The sequence below is a fragment of the Ranitomeya variabilis genome, chromosome 2 (assembly GCF_051348905.1).
Source record: "Ranitomeya variabilis isolate aRanVar5 chromosome 2, aRanVar5.hap1, whole genome shotgun sequence".
Classification (NCBI taxonomy): Eukaryota; Metazoa; Chordata; class Amphibia; order Anura; family Dendrobatidae; genus Ranitomeya; species Ranitomeya variabilis.
This window is the reverse complement of record NC_135233.1, coordinates 571,786,951-571,805,315: the sequence shown is the minus strand read 5'-3', so window position 1 is coordinate 571,805,315 and position 18,365 is coordinate 571,786,951. Positions and strand designations below refer to the sequence as shown.

At 43.5% G+C, this 18,365-nt stretch overlaps 1 long non-coding RNA gene across 1 annotated transcript in view; it reads left to right on the top strand.

Moving 5' to 3' along the window:
• LOC143809730 (uncharacterized) overlaps positions 1-18,365 on the top strand; it is a 139,445-nt gene that overhangs the window by 16,721 nt on the left and 104,359 nt on the right. The window lies entirely within an intron of this gene.

Sequence of the window (18,365 nt, the reverse complement as noted above, 5' to 3'; positions counted from 1 at the left end):
TTCAACTCGTAGTGTAGATTGGACAGTGGACAGTGCCACATTGACAGAAGTAGTAGACAAAGTGGTCAGCACAGGATCGTGTGTATACAAGTAACTTATGAAGATCAGATGACAATCGCTGGACCACAGCAGAAGCCTAATCCTAATTTTATCTATGATCATAAAAACCCTTTTACGCTGGCTGTATACATATTGCCAGGTTGGGATGAGGCAACCATCTAATGTATATGGGGATCTGCTTAGTCTCCCTCAATTTCAGATGTCCAGGGAGGTACTGTATTCATCTGCTAGATCCTTTATTATTGACAAAAAGGATTCTTAACTACCCTATGCCTACTTAGAACACATTCAATTTTGGCTGAGCCAATTGTGCTTCTATTTTGGAGGGATTGAGAGAGGTATCGATCAGAAGAACATGGCTTTGGCTGAAATGTGTACGTGTAATGTACCAAAAGATGCATGAATATAAGTCCTTTATAAAATGTTCACGTTATTGGATTATTTGATTTTATTAACTAAATGAGGCATTTACACAGCATGATTTTATTAACGAGCATTCCGAGGAACAAATCATCGTACTGTAACATCCAAGCAGTACCCATCCCCTGTGGTACACTTTGGTCAATGGGTGGTGCCACTCCTTTATTGTGGGTGACAAGGTACAGCAGTGAGGCAGTCCTGTTTGGTTCCCGTGACTTTTGATGCTGCTCAGTCAGGGAGCAAAGGGGTTTTAGTTCCTGGCTGTTTAACTTGCTCTTTTCTTCTACTTAAATGCTTGATCTTCTGACTCCCACTGCCAGTTACAGTTCATCTTCTCTGGTTCAGTTTTGTGCTTTCAGCTCCTGCTTAGCTTGTTGGTATTCCTGTTGTCTGATGGCAGTCGGTTTCCTGACCATTCTTTTGCCTTCTGATTCAGTACCTTGGCTGCCCTCCTGGTTTTGACAAGGCTACCCAAGAACTCCTGTCAGCCCTCACCATTGGGAAGCAGCTGCCTTTGGGGCCGCTGCATGTGTCCAGAATCCTGTGCAGGGTTTAAAGGGTGACGGCCAGGGTAACCCTTAGGATTTAGTATATGGAGTGGCTTGAGCTAGGCCTGTTTATGTTAACCATTTCTAGAGCTGTCAGGCAATCACTGATAGATTCTTGCAACATGTGAAGTCAAAGCAACAAGACAATCACCCAACAAATGAGAAAACGCTAATTTTTGGGGTGAAAAGATCTTTTGGCTTGCCCAAAAGATCCTCACTCTCTGCAGCATATTGTCTTGTATAAACAGGACTTAAAATATGTTTCTGAGAACAATGGCGGCCTATGTGCACTGAACAATGTACTACGGTCTGCCTACATAAACAGGCTATCGCATGACAAGTAGTTGACCGGCAGTCATTTAGTGTTGCCATTTGACTAGTGTAAATGGACCTGAAGGCTTTCTTTTTAGCTCTTAGGTTAATAAAAAGAGGAGCAACCTGTGGCCTGGCACTGACATCCTTTTCTTGTAAAATGCAAACAATTATTTAGTATTTCTTTAATGTGTCATGAAATGTGTAAGCTCTTGAGAATGATCAGCGCTTTACAAAAATGATTTCACATGCAAGACTTAACTCCTCGGTTTTCTATAGTAGCTCAGCCAAGCATACTTAAATGCTCCGGGATAATGTGAACGTAATTAAAAAATATTCCAAAATGAAGCTGTCCTTTAATTTGGGAGCTAGATGGCACCACTAACCGTCACCGAGAGCCTTACAAAACATCTTCCTAACATTTTTTCGCTTGCATCTCATTAGACTCAAGGCGAGTGGGTTGTTTATCTCGTTTACGCAGTGCCTCTGTTATCTTTGGTGTGAAATTTAGCTTGACAACAATTAATGCTTTCTAAGCAGGGCTCAGTATACAGAGGGTTTGTGTAATCTGCAGCAGGAAGCCAGGGTGGCTTCAAAGCCTTCTGTATTGCAGACAAAGATGTGATATTCTCTGGTGCCGAGTGGCAATGGAAGGGTTAAACCAGCTACCATCTTATCGAGACAGTAGCTAACAGCATATAAAATATTCATGTATGGTTTGATCCGCTTAGTTTAGCACATTTCCTATAAGCTTTACAGTTTCAGACCTAATTTTACTCATGGTAGGTTAAGCTTAATGGCTAAAACCACCATCTTGGTAGAGCCTATTGTCTTCAAATATGCCACACATAAAATTGCAAAATGCATCTTGACGCCAAATGGGGCTAAAGCTTCCAATTTTCATCAGTAATGTTTCTCTCTACTTGATGTATGATATTGTGTTTTGCATTATTTTGGATAAAAAGAAAACCCAATAGAGCAGTGGTGCCTATATTTCATGCAAATGACACACAACTTCAAAATAAGGCCATTTTAGGTCATATCTAAAACCAATCTGCCCAAATATCCGTACTCCCAATTCTCATGTCAAAATTCTGTAGACCCCCCATCCTCATTTTAGATTTATCATATCAGATGTAATAGCATATCATCTTGAACTACCTTGGGATAACCTTAAATTGCACACTAACCACCGGCAACCTCCTGCTTAGAGCACCATCCATAAAATTGGGTCTACAATGCCCATTCAGATCTCTGTCAAAGTTTTCTGCTTGAACACTCAAAAACTGTATCCTAACATGGCCATGATTGAGCAATTGACTTCAATGAGGCAAATAGAGGTCCAAAATATGAAAAATCAGACGCATTTATTTTCCGTTCCAGTAGTGTCTGTCTTATAGTCAGACACCATAGAAGTCTATATTTTTTTTTTTATAATAATTTTTATATAGTGCTAACAGATTCCACAGAGCTTTACAGTTTTACACACATTATCATCACTGTCCCCGATGGGGCTCACAATCTAAATTCCCTATCAGTATGTCTTTGGAATGTGGGAAGAAACCCACGCAAACACAGGGAGAACATACAAACTCCTTGCAGATGTCCAAGGTGGGATTAGAACCCAGGACTCCAGCGCTGCAATGCTATCCACTGAGCCACCATGCTGCCCATAGAAGTCTATTTAATATTTTTATATTTTAGACTTCATTTGTCTCATTTCATTCAATAGTTTCTCAAAAACTAGTTTGGAAATGGAAGCTGCTGATGGATTGACCAAAATGTGCAATGAACCTGGCCTAAGAAGCATTGGAAGCTCTGTTTGGAGCACTCATAGGACATGATATACTGCCCAAGAAATGGATAGGGGAACACCTTAAGGATTTGTTGTTGGTCAAAATCAGAAACATAATGTCTCAAAAAGGCAGTTTTTATATCAGGAAAACAACTTTACGTGAAGATACAATACTACTACGTATGAAACTTGCTGACTGTGGTGGCTCCCATCAACTTAGTTTTCGGTGACTCACTTACGTCTCTCTGTATTCCTATTGAACAAAAGGAGTATTCCGGTCACTCCATTTCTTTCTTTTCAGTTGGGTACCTGACCCAGCCACTCCATCACTCATAGGGTGTAGTTTAAAGCTTAAGGTACCTTCACACGAAACGACTTTACAACGAGAACGACAACGATCCGTGACGTTGCAGCGTCCTGGATAGCGATATCGTTGTGTTTGACACGCAGCAGCGATCTGGATCCTGCTGTGATATCGCTGGTCGTTGAATAAAGTTCAGAACTTTATTTGGTCGTCAGACCGGCGTGTATCGTCAGGTTTGACACCAAAAGCAACGATACCAGCGATGTTTTACGCTGGTAACCAGGGTAAATATCGGGTTACTAAGCGCAGGGCCGCGCTTAGTAACCCGATGTTTACCCTGGTTACCAGCGTAAAAGTAAAAATAACAAACAGTACATACTTACCTGCGCGTCCCCTGCCGTCCGCTTCCTGCTCTGACTGAGCGCCGGCCCTAAAGTGAAAGTAAAAGCACAGCGGTGACGTCACCGCTCTGCTGTTAGGGCCGGCGCTCACACAGTACAGGAAGCAGACGCCGGGGGACGCGCAGGTGAGCATGAACTGTTTGTTATTTTTACTTTTACGCTGGTAACCAGGGTAAACATCGGGTTACTAAGCGCGGCCCTGCGCTTAGAAACCCGATGTTTACCCTGGTTACCCGGGGACCTCGGCATCGTTGGTCGCTGGAGAGTGGTCTGTGTGACAGCTCTCCAGCGACCAAACAGCGACGCTGCAGCAATCGGCATCGTTGTCGCTATCTCTGCAGCGTCGCTTCGTGTGAAGGTACCTTTAGTATGGTTCAAGATAATTAATCTAATTAGGAGTTTCACTATTCGTCTTCTCCAGAAGGCTAAGTTCACACTTGCATTTGGCTGGTCTGCATATGGTTGCGTACTTCTTCCCTTAAGCTCCGCCTATGCTCTGCTTACTTCCGCATGCATCCTGCGTCGTCCTGCATACCTATCTTTATCATTGGGTATGCAGGGACATGTGTTGTATGCGGATGTGTCCGCATGAGGCGTTGTGACGTGCCCGGCCAACGGTTCGCTCCTGTGCGGTCGGCAGGCACCTCAAAATGCCGCATGCGGATGCATCTGCATACAACGCATTTCCCTGCATACACAATGTTAAAGATAGGTATGCAGGATGCATGCGGAAGTAGACGGAGCATAGGCAGAGCTTAAGGGAGAAAGTACGCAGACCAGCCAAACGCAAGTGTGAAACCGGCCTAACTGCAACACTGCCCCAAAGACTTTTCCCATCAGAAAACTTCTCTTGATGCCCAACAGATGTTTTGGCTCCACCAAATAACATTTATGTACCTATTCTGACTCTTTTAAAAAGAAAAGGCCATGAACCACAAAACCTACCTTTTTTCCTCCTATGGCACCAGGAGGTAAGATGTCACTCCACACATAATGAAGGTCAAAATTAACACCAAGTTATCCCAAGTTAAAGCCACTATTTCCAACTACTACAACACAGAATAAATTATATAATAACATTTCTGTTTTTGTTCATATCAACAAATTTAAATGAAATTACGTCTTGAAACAAAGATGTGATTTGACCCTATCAATATACATCAAATAATAGGTCAAAGCACGTAAAATATACACAATATTTAGTGATATGGGATGAGAACAATACCCAAACATACATAGCAGTACCAATTTTTTATTTTTGTTTTTTTCTAGTGTGACTTTTTTTTTTTTTTACAAATTGAGGCATCCTGTATTTATACTAGGGGGGTTTTGGTAGTTTGTTGACAGATGACATGCAATACCAAAACCGCAAAAACAACAAAAAAGGTAGTAAGACATAAAAAAATTAAATAAAGCTAAAAACATTGAAAAAAATTAAAATACTGCCGTAAAAGTTTGTATGATGACAGCCTAATAGTATTATTTCAATATCAATAGTTGAGTATCGTAATATATTTTGGAAAATTGAAGGTCACGATGTTGAAGTAGGAAAAAAGAAAAGACTTGATGACGGTGCCTGGACTCAGGGTCTTTGGTCTGAGAGTAGGACAGTGTGGTCATACACAGTGCCTATACTCTAATACTTGTATGTCCTTCATGTGAAATAATGAGATTACCCAACAGCAACGCAATATGTTACAGTCAGGTGAAAATGTCTCCAGGTACAAGTGAAGGAATAAGTCTGGCACTGCCAGATTCCAGGCTCCATCGACTCCCCCTGAGGGACCCAGTATAATGAAGCATCCTGCATTGTGCTGTAATCAGCTTGCTCTACACGCTTAACTTCCTAACGAGAGCCGTGTTTATACAAGTGTATAAAACACATCTGTCCAGGCGCTGGGACCTCAGTGCTTGTGACCGATTCCACGCCTGAAAGTTAAATTAATGGTAAAGAGTTTAATTGTGAGTAAACAATGCCACATTAACGAGCGTTAAGTACAGCAGTGGGGACTGAGAAGCGGCTGTTTGGGCACAGATGTGGTTTCTTTGGTGCATTTTTTTCCCTCATCTTAATTATCCCATCTTGCTATGTTTTTTTTTTGTTTTAATAGTGGCATAGTAATCCATCAGTAGGCTCGTATTAACTCTTCTGTAGCTGACCCTGTTAAGTCACCTTCACTTGGTTGAAATACCAGTTTAACGCATTTATAATAATTTATAAGGAAAAATTTTTAATATATTAAAGGTTATAAGATTATATAATAATAATAATAATAATTTTTTATTTATATAGCGCCAACATATTCCGCAGCACTTTACAATTAAGAGGGGACATGTACAGACAATTAATTCAGTACACGTTAAGACAATTTAAAAATTTAAACAGTGACATTAGGAGTGAGGTCCCTGCTCGCAAGCTTACAATCTACAAGGAAATGGGGGGGACACAATAGGTGAAAAGTGCTTGTTATTTCTGGTCTGGAAATTATAATAAATAGGGATTTTCATATAAAAGCTGCATGATCCGGTCATCAGCCCGTGTGTTTAAGTGCAATAGTCAAGTATCAAGTGCAGCTATCATGAGCATGGAGGGTGTGGAGACAGATGAATAGTAGGGTGCAGATTCAGAGTAATATTTGGAAGGAGGGAACAGGGCAAAGTTAGTTTACTGAGTAGTTGATGTGGTAGGCTTGTTTGAAGAGATGGGTTTTTAAAGCGCGCTTGAATAGGTCGGGGCTAGGTATCAGTCTGATCGTCTGGGGAAGTGCATTCCAGCGAGCTGGCGCAGCACGAGAGAAGTCTTGGAGACGGAGGTGCGAGGTTCGGATTACGGGGGATGTTAGTCTTAGGTCATTTGTAGAACGGAGGGCACGTGTAGGGCGATAGACAGAGATGAGAGAGGAGATATAAGGCGGTGCAGAACTGTGGAGGGCTTTGTGGATGAGAGAGATGAGTTTGTACTGGACCCTGTAGCGAATGGGTAGCCAGTGTAATGACTGGCACAAGATGGAGGCATCGGTGAAGCGGTTAGACAGAAATATGACCCTGGCTGCCGCATTCAAGATGGATTGGAGAGGAGAAAGTTTGGAAAGAGGGAAACCGATCAGAAGAGAGTTGCAGTAGTCCAGACGAGAATGAATAAGAGTGACAGTAAGAGTCTTAGCAGTTTCAAATGTGAGAAAAGGTCGGATTCTGGAGATGTTTTTAAGATGCAGGTGACAGGAGCGAGTGAGTGATCGGATATAGGGAGTAAGGCTGGTTTCACACTTGCATTTTGATCTGCAGCGTTTTTTAAAAAACGCAGGTGGTGAAAAAACGCATGTAAACGCATGCAAACGCTGCGTTTTTTAGACGCATGCATTTTTGCATGCAGAAAAAAAAACGCGGCATTTTGACGCGTTTACATGCGTTTTTTCCTGCGTTTGCGTTTTTGAAACGCATGCTGAGAAGTGTGTGACAGCTGCCAATCATCAAAATCAAATAGAAAACCCACTATTAATAGAATTAGCTAGGGTTAGGGTTAGGGTTAGGGTTAGGATCCCTAGGGTTAGGGGTAGGGGTAGCTTTTTATTAGAAGAATGTCCTGGTCACCAGGTCACTGATAAGCCACCCCCACCATCAAGGTGATAAAGGGATCCAAACCCTAACCCTACCCCTAACCCTACCCCTAACCCTAACCCTAACCATAACCATAACCCTTGTGATCCTAATCCTAACCCTAAGGGTTAGGGTTAGGATCCCTAGGGTTAGGGTTAGGGTTAGGATCCCTAGGGTTACTAGGGATCCTAACCTTAGGGTTAGGGTTAGGGTTAGGATCCCTAGTAACCCAAGGGTTAGGGTTAGGGTTTTCTTGGTTTTTTTTGTGTTTTCTTGTGTTTTTCTATAAAAACGCATGCGTTTTTAACGCAAGCATACGCATGTGCTTAAAAACGCATGCGTTTACATAGACAGCAATACATTTTTTTGCCGCAAATAAACGCATGCGTTTTTTTGCGGCAAAAAAACGCCGCTAGAAAATACTACAGGTTGCATTTCTGCAACTAAACGCACGCGTCAAAAAACGTAAAAGAGATGGTACTGGAACCCAAATCTGCTGATTGTTTGTCCAATAGGGGCAGTGTATAGAGAGAAAAGGAGGGGGGCCTAGGACTGAACCTTGCGGAACCCCGATAGTAAGGGGTTACAATGTACAATAATAATACAATGTATGGAAAAGAGAGTTGTCAGCTATTTGTAGGCAGTCCATAAGAAATCGTTATTGTCCATAATTAAAATAGATGCTCCTACACATTTATTTAAGAACTAGATGGTGGCCCGATCCTAACGCATCGGGTATTCTAGAATATGCTATTGCCCAGCTACATAGTATATTGCCCAGCCACGTAGTATATTGCCCAGCCACGTAGTATACTGCCCAGCCACATAGTATACTGCCCAGCCACATAGTATACTGCCCAGCCACATAGTATACTCCCCAGCCACATAGTATACTCCCCAGCCACATAGTATACTGCCCAGCCACGTAGTATATTGGCTAGCCACATAGTATTTTGCCCAGTCACATAATTTATTGGCCAGCCACATAGTATATTGCCCAGTCACGTAGTATATTGCCCAGTGACGTAGTATAGTGCCCAGCCACATAGTATATTGTCCAGCCACGTAGTATAGTGCCCAGCCACGTAGTATACTGCCCAGCCACGTACGTAGTATATTGCCCAGCCACATAGTATACTGCCCAGTCACCTAGTATATTGCCCAGTCACGTAGTATATTGCCCAGTCACGTAGTATATTGCCCAGCCACGTAGTATAGTGCCCAGCCAAGAAGTATAGTGCCCAGCCACGTAGTATAGTGCCCAGCCATATATTATAGTGCCCAGCCACGTAGTATAGTGCCCAGCCACGTAGTATAGTGCCCAGCCACATAGTATACTGCCCAGTCACCTAGTATATTGCCCAGTCACGTAGTATATTGCCCAGTCACGTAGTATATTGCCCAGCCACGTAGTATAGTGCCCAGCCAAGAAGTATAGTGCCCAGCCACGTAGTATAGTGCCCAGCCATATATTATAGTGCCCAGCCACGTAGTATAGTGCCCAGCCACATAGTATACTGCCCAGTCACGTAGTATAGTGCCCAGACACATAGTATATTGCCCAGCCATATAGTATACTGCCCAGCCACATAGTATACTGCCCAGCCACATAGTATACTGCCCAGCCACATAGTATACTGCCCAGCCACATAGTATACTTCCCAGCCACATAGTATAATGCCCAGTCACGTAGTATACTGCCCAGCTACGTAGTATATTGGCTAGCCACATAGTATACTGCCCAGTCACATAGTTTATTGGCCAGCCACATAGTATATTGCCCAGTCACGTAGTATATTGCCCAGTGATGTAGTATAGTGCCCAGCCACATAGTATATTGCCCAGTCACATAGTATATTGCCCAGCCATGTAGTATAGTGCCCAGCCAAGAAGTATAGTGCCCAGCCACGTAGTATAGTGCGCAGCCATATATTATAGTGCCCAGCCACGTAGTATAGTGCCCAGCCACGTAGTATAGTGCCCAGCCACATAGTATACTGCCCAGTCACGTAGTATAGTGCCCAGCCACATAGTATATTGCCCAGCGATATAGTATACTGCCCAGTCACGTAGTATATTGCCAGTATAGTGCCCAGCCACATAGTATACTGCCCAGTCACGTAGTATAGTGCCAGTACAGTGCCCAGCCACATAGTATACTGCCCAATCACGTAGTATATTGCCGAGCCACGTAGTATGCATCATATCCCTGTTAAAAAAAAGAAATAAAATAAAAAATTGTTGTATACTCACCTTCCGGAGCCTCAGGATCGAAGCAGCCGGTTACCACTCCTTGCACGCTCCGGTCTGAAGATTGCATTGCGGACTCGCGAGATGATGACGTAGCGGTCTCGCGAGACCACTACGTCATCATCTCGCGAGATCGCAGCATGGACCGGTTACCGGAGCGTCGCGAGCAGAGAAGGCCTGTTGTGGATCCGAGGGGCCAACGGACGGTGAGTATATAACGATTTTTTTTTTTCATTATTATTTTTAACATTAGATATGTTTACTATTGACGCCGCATAGGCAGCATAGTTAATAGCAGCGTTAACTGACCGCGGCATAGCACGGTCGGTGAACGCTGCCATTAACCCTGTGTGAGCGATGACTGGAGGGGAGTACGGAGCGGGCGCTGACTGCGGGGAGGAAGGAGCGGCCATTTTCGTCCGGACTGTGCCCGACGCTGATTGGTCGCGGCAGCCATGACAGGCAGCTGGTGAGACCAATCAGCGAACGAATAACCGTGACAGACAGACAGACGGAAGTGAACCTTAGACAATTATATAGTAGATTTGTCCACTATTTTACCATTGATGACCTAGCTTTAGGATTGTTCATCAATGTCTGATCGGTCGGGGTCCAACACTCGGCACCCCCAACCATCAGCTGTTCTCAGTGTCGGTGGCAGCCAGCCAGAAGAACTCACTTGCCGAGCTGCTCCGTCTTTTGATAGTGGCTGCGGTTAGGTACTACACATCCGCCTCCTATTCAGATCAATAAGGGGGCGGATATTCAGTACCCCGCTGCTGACATTGAGAACAGCTGATCTCTGAGGGTGCTGGATGTCAGATCTCGACCGATCAGGCATTGATGACCTATCCTAAGGATAGGTCATCAATGATAAAGTAGTGGTCATCCTGTTTAATCTTGAGAACCTTATGCAGATATTTGGGATTGTCATTTTTTTTACATTTTAAGCTCAGTAAATGATACTCACATCTTCATATTATGGCACAAAGTCATGTGTCACCATCACCATATAGCGCCCTCTAAGGACTCATGCCCATGGCTGTATTTTTGGTCCCAGTGTGATCCAAAAAAACACCAGATCGCACTAGGACCAAAGTTAGTCTATGGGGTCGTGCACATGTTACGGTCACATATCGCTCTGATAAAAAAAATTTTGGCTTACCCAAGTTTTATCTAATATGCAGATCACACTCAGCCATGCAAGTCAATGAGTCCATGGAAACAATCGTAGTGCACTCGGATGACAATTTACACCGACTGAGAGAATGGAGATCGAAAAAAAATGTCTCCATCTTATACTCATCGGAAAGAATCATATCACACTATGATTCCGCTATGGTCAAACTCGGATCAGAGTGTGACTTGCATAATCAGCCCAATTCTGTCAGGTGAGAGATGACATGGTAGTCTGCAGCTGCCCTAAAGGAGGAAACTTCTATAAGGGAATATTCATACTGCATCTTTTTCCATTTTTATCTTCTAAAACATCTGAAAAAGCACTGATAACACACTAAAAATATTGGATCTATTCATTTCTAAGTAAAATCGATTTGCAGTTCATATATTCAGGCTTTCGAGCATCTTTTATATGCCCAAGATTTCAAAGACGCTGACCGGTTAAATGACGTAACAGACATCCTTCTTGCGTTTTCCACTGGGAAGATGTTCAATACTTTTTCAGAGTTTTATTTTTGCTTAAAATAGCTATAGTGCCTTCTTCATTGTATAATGGAATTTTAAAATAAATGTCTAGAAAACAACCATAAAATGACAAACAAAAGAAAAAACCTTGCAAAGGATTTCAGGAAATGACCAACAACGCTAAAGAATTATGTGTCAGATTTTAAAAACTCCACAAAAACACACCGTTTTCTGATTTAAAAACAGTCATTATTATTTGCCAGAAAAAGAAGTATTGTGAACACACCTTATGGCCCCATTCAGTGTCTCTGGTACATGTGGTGACATGTGAATGGGTCTGCGCACATGTCAGTGTGTTTCCACAGACTGTGTCATGTCCATTTTTTATCAGCAGCACAAACATTGCTTTCATTTTTGCAGTAAGAAATGGGAAAAAGAGTTGTGTTTATTTCAAATAAAGGAGTCTGTGTCTTTCCTTCAAATAAAGGACTTTATTCTTGCTGTGCATTTTTTGCAATATGATTATGGGGTTAGTAATGGGGCCGTCTTATAGACACCTCTCCATTACTAACACCTGGTCTTGATCTTAGCTAACAATACAAAGCTGACTTCAACCCCAACTCTATTACCTCACTTGCCACCGTTGCAGGGCAAGTGGTAAGAGTAAGGCTAAGCACCAGATTTTCTGGGGCGGCTCAGGGCTGATGTTGTTAGCATGTGAGGAATCCAATATCCCAGGTTCCTTCCCAGGCTATTAATATCAACCCACAGCTGTCTATTTAGCCTTTGCTGGCTAGAATTTATAGATGTACTCTGTCTAGTGTTGAGCATTCCGATACCGCAAGTATCGGGTATCGGCCGATATTTGCGGTATCGGAATTCCGATAACCGAGTTCCGATATTTTTGTGATATCGGAAATCGGAATCGGAAGTTCCCAGTGTATGGTTCCCAGGGTCTGGAGGAGAGGAGACTCTCCTTCAGGCCCTGGGATCCATATTCATGTAAAAAATAAAGAATAAAAATAAAAAATATGGATATACTCACCCCTCCGATGGACCCTGGACCTTAGCGGTGCAACCGGCAGCCTCCGTTCCTAAGAATGCAGTGAGTGTACAGGACCTGCGATGACTTGGCGGTCTTGTGATTGGTCACGTGACCGCTCATGTGACCGCTCACGTGACCGCGACGTCATCGCAGGTCCTTCACTCACTGCATTCTTAGGAACGGAGGCTGCCGGTTGCACCGCTAAGGTCCAGGGTCCGTCGGAGGGGTGAGTATATCCATATTTTTTATTTTTATTCTTTATTTTTTACATGAATATGGATCCCAGGGCCTGAAGGAGAGTTTCCTCTCCTTCAGACCCTGGGAACCATCCAGGATACCTTCCGATATTTGTGTCCCATTGACTTGTATTGGTATCGGGTATCGGTATCGGCGATATCCGATATTTTTTGGATATCGGCCGATCCAATCCGATACCAATACTTTTGAATATCGGAAGGTATCGCTCAACACTAACTCTGTCATTTTTTTCTGGCGTGAACTAACCAGTAAAGGCTAAGCAAACAGCTGTGAGCTCTTATTAATTGCCCGTGAATCTTTTGGAATATTGTCCCCTTTCTCAGATTTGTAACATGAGCCCCCAGAGGTGGGCTTTCCCTCAGCTGGTTTTGAAAATGACGCTGGTGCCCACGCCATCTTTTTTAAATGATTTATTTTACACACAATGTATACAGCGGGTGCTGAATACAACTCCCATCATTGTCACCTGGTCACGCTGAGCTTAGGGAGACCAGGTGACATTGATCCGAGCTGCCTTCACCAACCGCTGCCTGGGAACAGAGCAAACTGTACCACTTTTCCCAGGCACTGGTACATGTCACACTGATGTGGCACACGGATGCCACAGGAATGTAACACATGGGCACACGGACATGAAAATATCAGGCCATGTAAAAGAGCCCTAACATGGCATCTACTGGAGCATGACACAAATTTATTTAGAATTTGCATATAACTCAAACGTTGAAAATCTCTATGTAAATATGGAAATATAGTATGTACCAATAGTGTACACAAAATAAAGGTTGTTATGAGCAAGTGTTTCTTTTATGTAGGTTAGAAATGAAAATCTAGAAAGTTATATTTTTTAAAGTACCTCAAGCTCCTGGAAGGCAATGAAGAATCTGTAACAGGCTTCTAATTACCATATACCACTACTGCTTCTGCACTCCACAATTTTCTTCACTGTTCGACAGGGTAGAAAAAGAGGCTTTACTAAAAAAGAATATATACTATATACTAAAGTGTATATATATATATATATATATATATATACTGTATATATATATATATATCAGAAAGACAAATATATCAAGATAAGACATAAATAAAAAGCAATTAACCCCTTCACCCCCCGGAGCTTTTTCCGTTTTTCCGTTTTCGTTTTTCACTCCCCTCCTTCCCAGAGCCATAACTTTTATATTTTTCCGTCAATTTGGCCATGTGAGGGCTTATTTTTTGCGGGACGAGTTGTACTTTTGAACGACATCATTGGTTTTACCATGTCGTGTACTAGAAAACGGGAAAAAAATTCCAAGTGCAGTGAAATTGCAAAAAAAGTGCAATCCCACACTTGTTTTTTGCTTGCCTATTTTGCTAGGATCACTAAATGCTAAAACTGACCTGCAATTATTATTCTCCAGGTCTGTACGAGTTCATAGACACCTAACATGACTAGGTTATTTTTCACCTAAGTGGTGAAAAAAAATTCCAAACTTTGCAAAAAACAAAACAAAACAAAATTGACCATTTTCCGATACTCGTAGCGTCTCCATTTTTCGTGATCTGGGGTCAGGTGAGGGCTTATTTTTTGCGTGCCGAGCTGGCATTTTTAATGATAGCATTTTGGTGCAGATACGTTCTTTTGATCGCCCGTTATTGCATTTTAATGCAATGTCGTGGCGACCAAAAAAACGTAAATCTGGCGTTTCGATTTTTTTTCTCATTACGCCGTTTAGCGATCAGGTTAATGCTTTTTTTATTGATAGATCGGGCGATTCTGAACGCGGCGATACCAAATATGTGTAGGTTGGGGTTTTTTTTTATTGATTTATTTTGATTGGGGCGAAAGGGGGGTGATTTAAACTTTTATATTTTTTTTATTTTTTCACATTTTTTTTTACTTTTTTTTTTTACTTTTGCCATGCTTCTATAGCCTCCATGGGAGGCTAGAAGCAGGCACAACGCGATCGGCTCTGCTATGCAGCAGCGATCATAAGATCGCTGCTACACAGCAGAAATGCCGGTGTGCTGTGAGCGCCGACCACAGGGTGGCGCTCACAGCCACCGGCGATCAGTAACCATAGAGGTCTCCAGGACCTCTATGGTTACAATGTACAAGCATCGCCGACCCCCGATCATGTGACGGGGGTCGGCGATGCGCTCATATCCGGCCGCACGGCCGGATGCGGTAGTTAAATGCCGCTGTCTGCGTTTGACAGCGGCATTTAACTAGTTAATAGCGGCGGGTGATCGCGATTTCACCCGCCGCTATTGCGCGCACATGTCAGCTGTAAAAAACAGCTGACATGTCGCGACTTTGATGTGCGCTCACCGCCGGAACGCACATCAAAGCAGGGGACCCGACATCTGACGTACTATAACGTCAGATGTCGGGAAGGGGTTAAATATTCAGCTGTTTCTAGGACAGCTAGTAGAGGTTGTTCCAGGCTATTTATTGGCAACTCTATGGGTACTGTCTCACAGTGGCACTTTGGTCGCTACGACGGCACGATCCGGGACGTTCCAGCGATATACTTACGATCTCGCTGTGTCTGACACGCTACTGCGATCAGGGACCCCGCTGAGAATCGTACGTCGTAGCAGATCGTTTGAAACTTTCTTTCGTCGTCAGATCACCCGCTGTCATCGCTGGATCGTCGTGTGTGACGCCGATCCAGCGATGTGTTCACTTGTAACCAGGGTAAATATCGGGTTACTAAGCGCAGGGCCGCGCTTAGTAACCCGATATTTACCCTGGTTACCATTGTAAAAGTTAAAAAAAAAAACTAGTACATACTCACCTTCTGATGTCTGTCACATCCCCCTGGCGTCCACAGGGTTACGCGCTGCTGCCAAGAACTTCCTGCACTGACTGTGTCAGCGCCGGCCATAAAGCAGAGCACAGCGGTGACATCACCGCTGCTTTATTGCCGGCGCTGATACATTCAGTGCAGGAAGCTCTCGGCAGCAGCGCGTAACCCTGTGGACGCCGGGGGACGTGACAGACATCAGAAGGTGAGTATGTAGTGTTTTTTTTTTAACTTTTACAATGGTAACCAGGGTAAATATCGGGTTACTAAGCGCGGCCCTGCACTTAGTAACCCGATGTTTACCCTGGTTACCCGGGTGCTGCAGGGGGACTTCGGCATCGTTGAAGACAGTTTCAACAATGCCGAAGTCGTTCCCCTGAACGTTGGTCGCTGGAGAGAGCTGTCTGTGTGACAGCTCCCCAGTGACCACACAACGACTTACTAACGATCACGGCCAGGTCGTATTGCTGGTCGTGATCGTTGGTAAGTCTTTTAGTGTAACGGTACCCTATAGCTTAACATTTAACTAATTAAAGGGGTTCTCTGGGAATAAGTAAACAAGTAAAGAAAATGCCATCCTGAATACATTTCTAAACATCTTTAATTAGCAAACCATACTTATTCACATTTGCCAGGGAGGTAACCACTATATCACATTAAAATAGCTGCCATCGAGTTACACGACCGAAATCTGTCAGGAAGATCTTATCCCCTGCATTCATATATAGGAAGATGTGCCACCAGGAGATATTCCACTGCTTTCCACCCCTGAATACAGGTTGCTGTGACCTGCGGAAAATATATATCATCAATTCACTGTCAATTTATCTCCAGGTCAGAGCAGCCTTTCAGCATTCTTGAAGACATGATGGGCAGCAGTGTGAGCAGCTTATTCTTACATCTGTACCCGTGGTATCTCCAGTGTTAGATTAGAAAGACAGGGTGGACAGCAACGTGAGCAGCCCCTCCTTACCTTAGTAACCTTGGTATCACCACTGTTAGATCAGATAGAGAGGGTGGAATGCAGACTCTTCTTACCTCAACCCCCTGGTATCTTCACTATTAAATCAGATAAACAAAGTGGACAGCAGAGTGAGTGGATTCTTCTTACCTCAGCACCCCTGGTATCTCCAGTATTAGATCAGATAGGATGGGCAGCAGTGTGAGCAGCCTCTTCTTACCTCAGCACCCCTGGTATCTACAGTATTAGATCAGATAGGGTGGACAGCAGTGTGAGCAGCCTCTTCTTACCTCAGCACCCCTGGTATCTCCAGTATTAGATCAGATAGGGTGGACAGCAGTGTGAGCAGCCTCTTCTTACCTCAGCACCCCTGGTATCTCCAGTATTAGATCAGATAGGGTGGACAGCAGTGTGAACAGCCTCTTCTTACCTCAGCACCCCTGGTGTCTCCAGTATTAGATCAAGTAGACAGGGTGGACAGTGATGTCAGTAGCCTCTTCTCATCTCCGCACACCTAGTATCTCCAGTATTAGATCAGATAGACAGGGTGGACAGTAGTGTGAGCAGCCTCTTCTCATCTCAGCACACCTAGTATCTCCAGTATTAGATCACGTAGGGTAGACAGCAGTGTGATCAGCCTCTTCTTAACTCAGCACCCCTGGTATCTCCAGTATTAAATCAGAAAGATAGAGTGGGCAGCAGTGTGTACAGCTTCTTCTATCTCCAGTATTAGGTTAGAAGTACAGGGTGGACAGCAGAGTAAGCAGACTCTTTTTACCTCAACCACCTAGTATCTCCAGTATTAGATCAAATAGACAGGGTGGACAGCAGTGTGAGCAGACACTTTTTACTATATATACCTGTCCTGAAGTAAGAAGAGTCCGATGTCCACCCTGTCAATCTGATCTAATAGGTGTTAAAGTAAGAAGTGGCGGATCACACTGCTGTTCACCCTGACTATCTGATCTAATACTAGATATACCAAGGGTGCTGAGGCATTAGGTCTGATAGTCATGGTGGACAACAATAAAAGCAGCCAGTTCCTACTATAGCACCTATTAGATCAGAATGACAGGGTGAAGAGCAGTATGAGCAGACTCTTCTTACCTCAGCACCCCTGGTATCGCCAGTATTAGATCAGATAGATAGGGTGAAGAGCAGTATGAGCAGACTCTTCTTACCTCAGCGCCCCTGGTATCTCCAGTATTAGATCATATAGACAGAGTGGACAGCAGTGTGAGCAGCCTCTTCTTACCTCAGCACCCCTGGTATCTCCAGTATTAGATCAGATAGACAGAGTGGACAGCAGTGTGAGCAGCCTCTTCTTACCTCAGCGCCCCTGGTATCTCCAGTATTAGATCAGATAGACAGAGTGGACAGCAGTGTGAGCAACCTCTTCTTGCCTCAGCTCTTTTTTAGTTCCAGAATAAGATCAAATAGACAATGTGGACAGCAGTATGAGCAGCCTCATCTCACCTCAGCATCCCTGGTATCTCCAAAATTAAATCAGATAGTCATGGTGAACAGTAGTGTGAGCAGCCTCTTCTTACCTCAGCACCCCCTGATATATCCAATATTAGATCAGATAGTCATGGTGGACAGCAGTATGAGCAGTCACTTCTTACCTCAGCACCCAATATATTCAGTATTAGAGTATTAGATCAAATAAATAGGATGAACAGGAGTGTGAACAGCCTCTTCTTTCCTCTGCACCACTTGTAGCAGCCTCTTCTTGTCTCAAACTCCCTGGTATCTCGATTATTATATAAGAATATCCACTAAGAGCATATCTTCGTACAAATAAAAGGAGGGAGAGGAGCTTCCGATAAAACAATGCTCACAAGCTCCTGTCCTGAGAGCATTTAAGGACAGGTTGCTATGAGAGTAACAAGGTGATCACCATTTTAATGGATCTTGGCGATTATATTCTTCCTGATGATACAATAATATTCACATGTAAAATCAGAAGTTCTAGTTT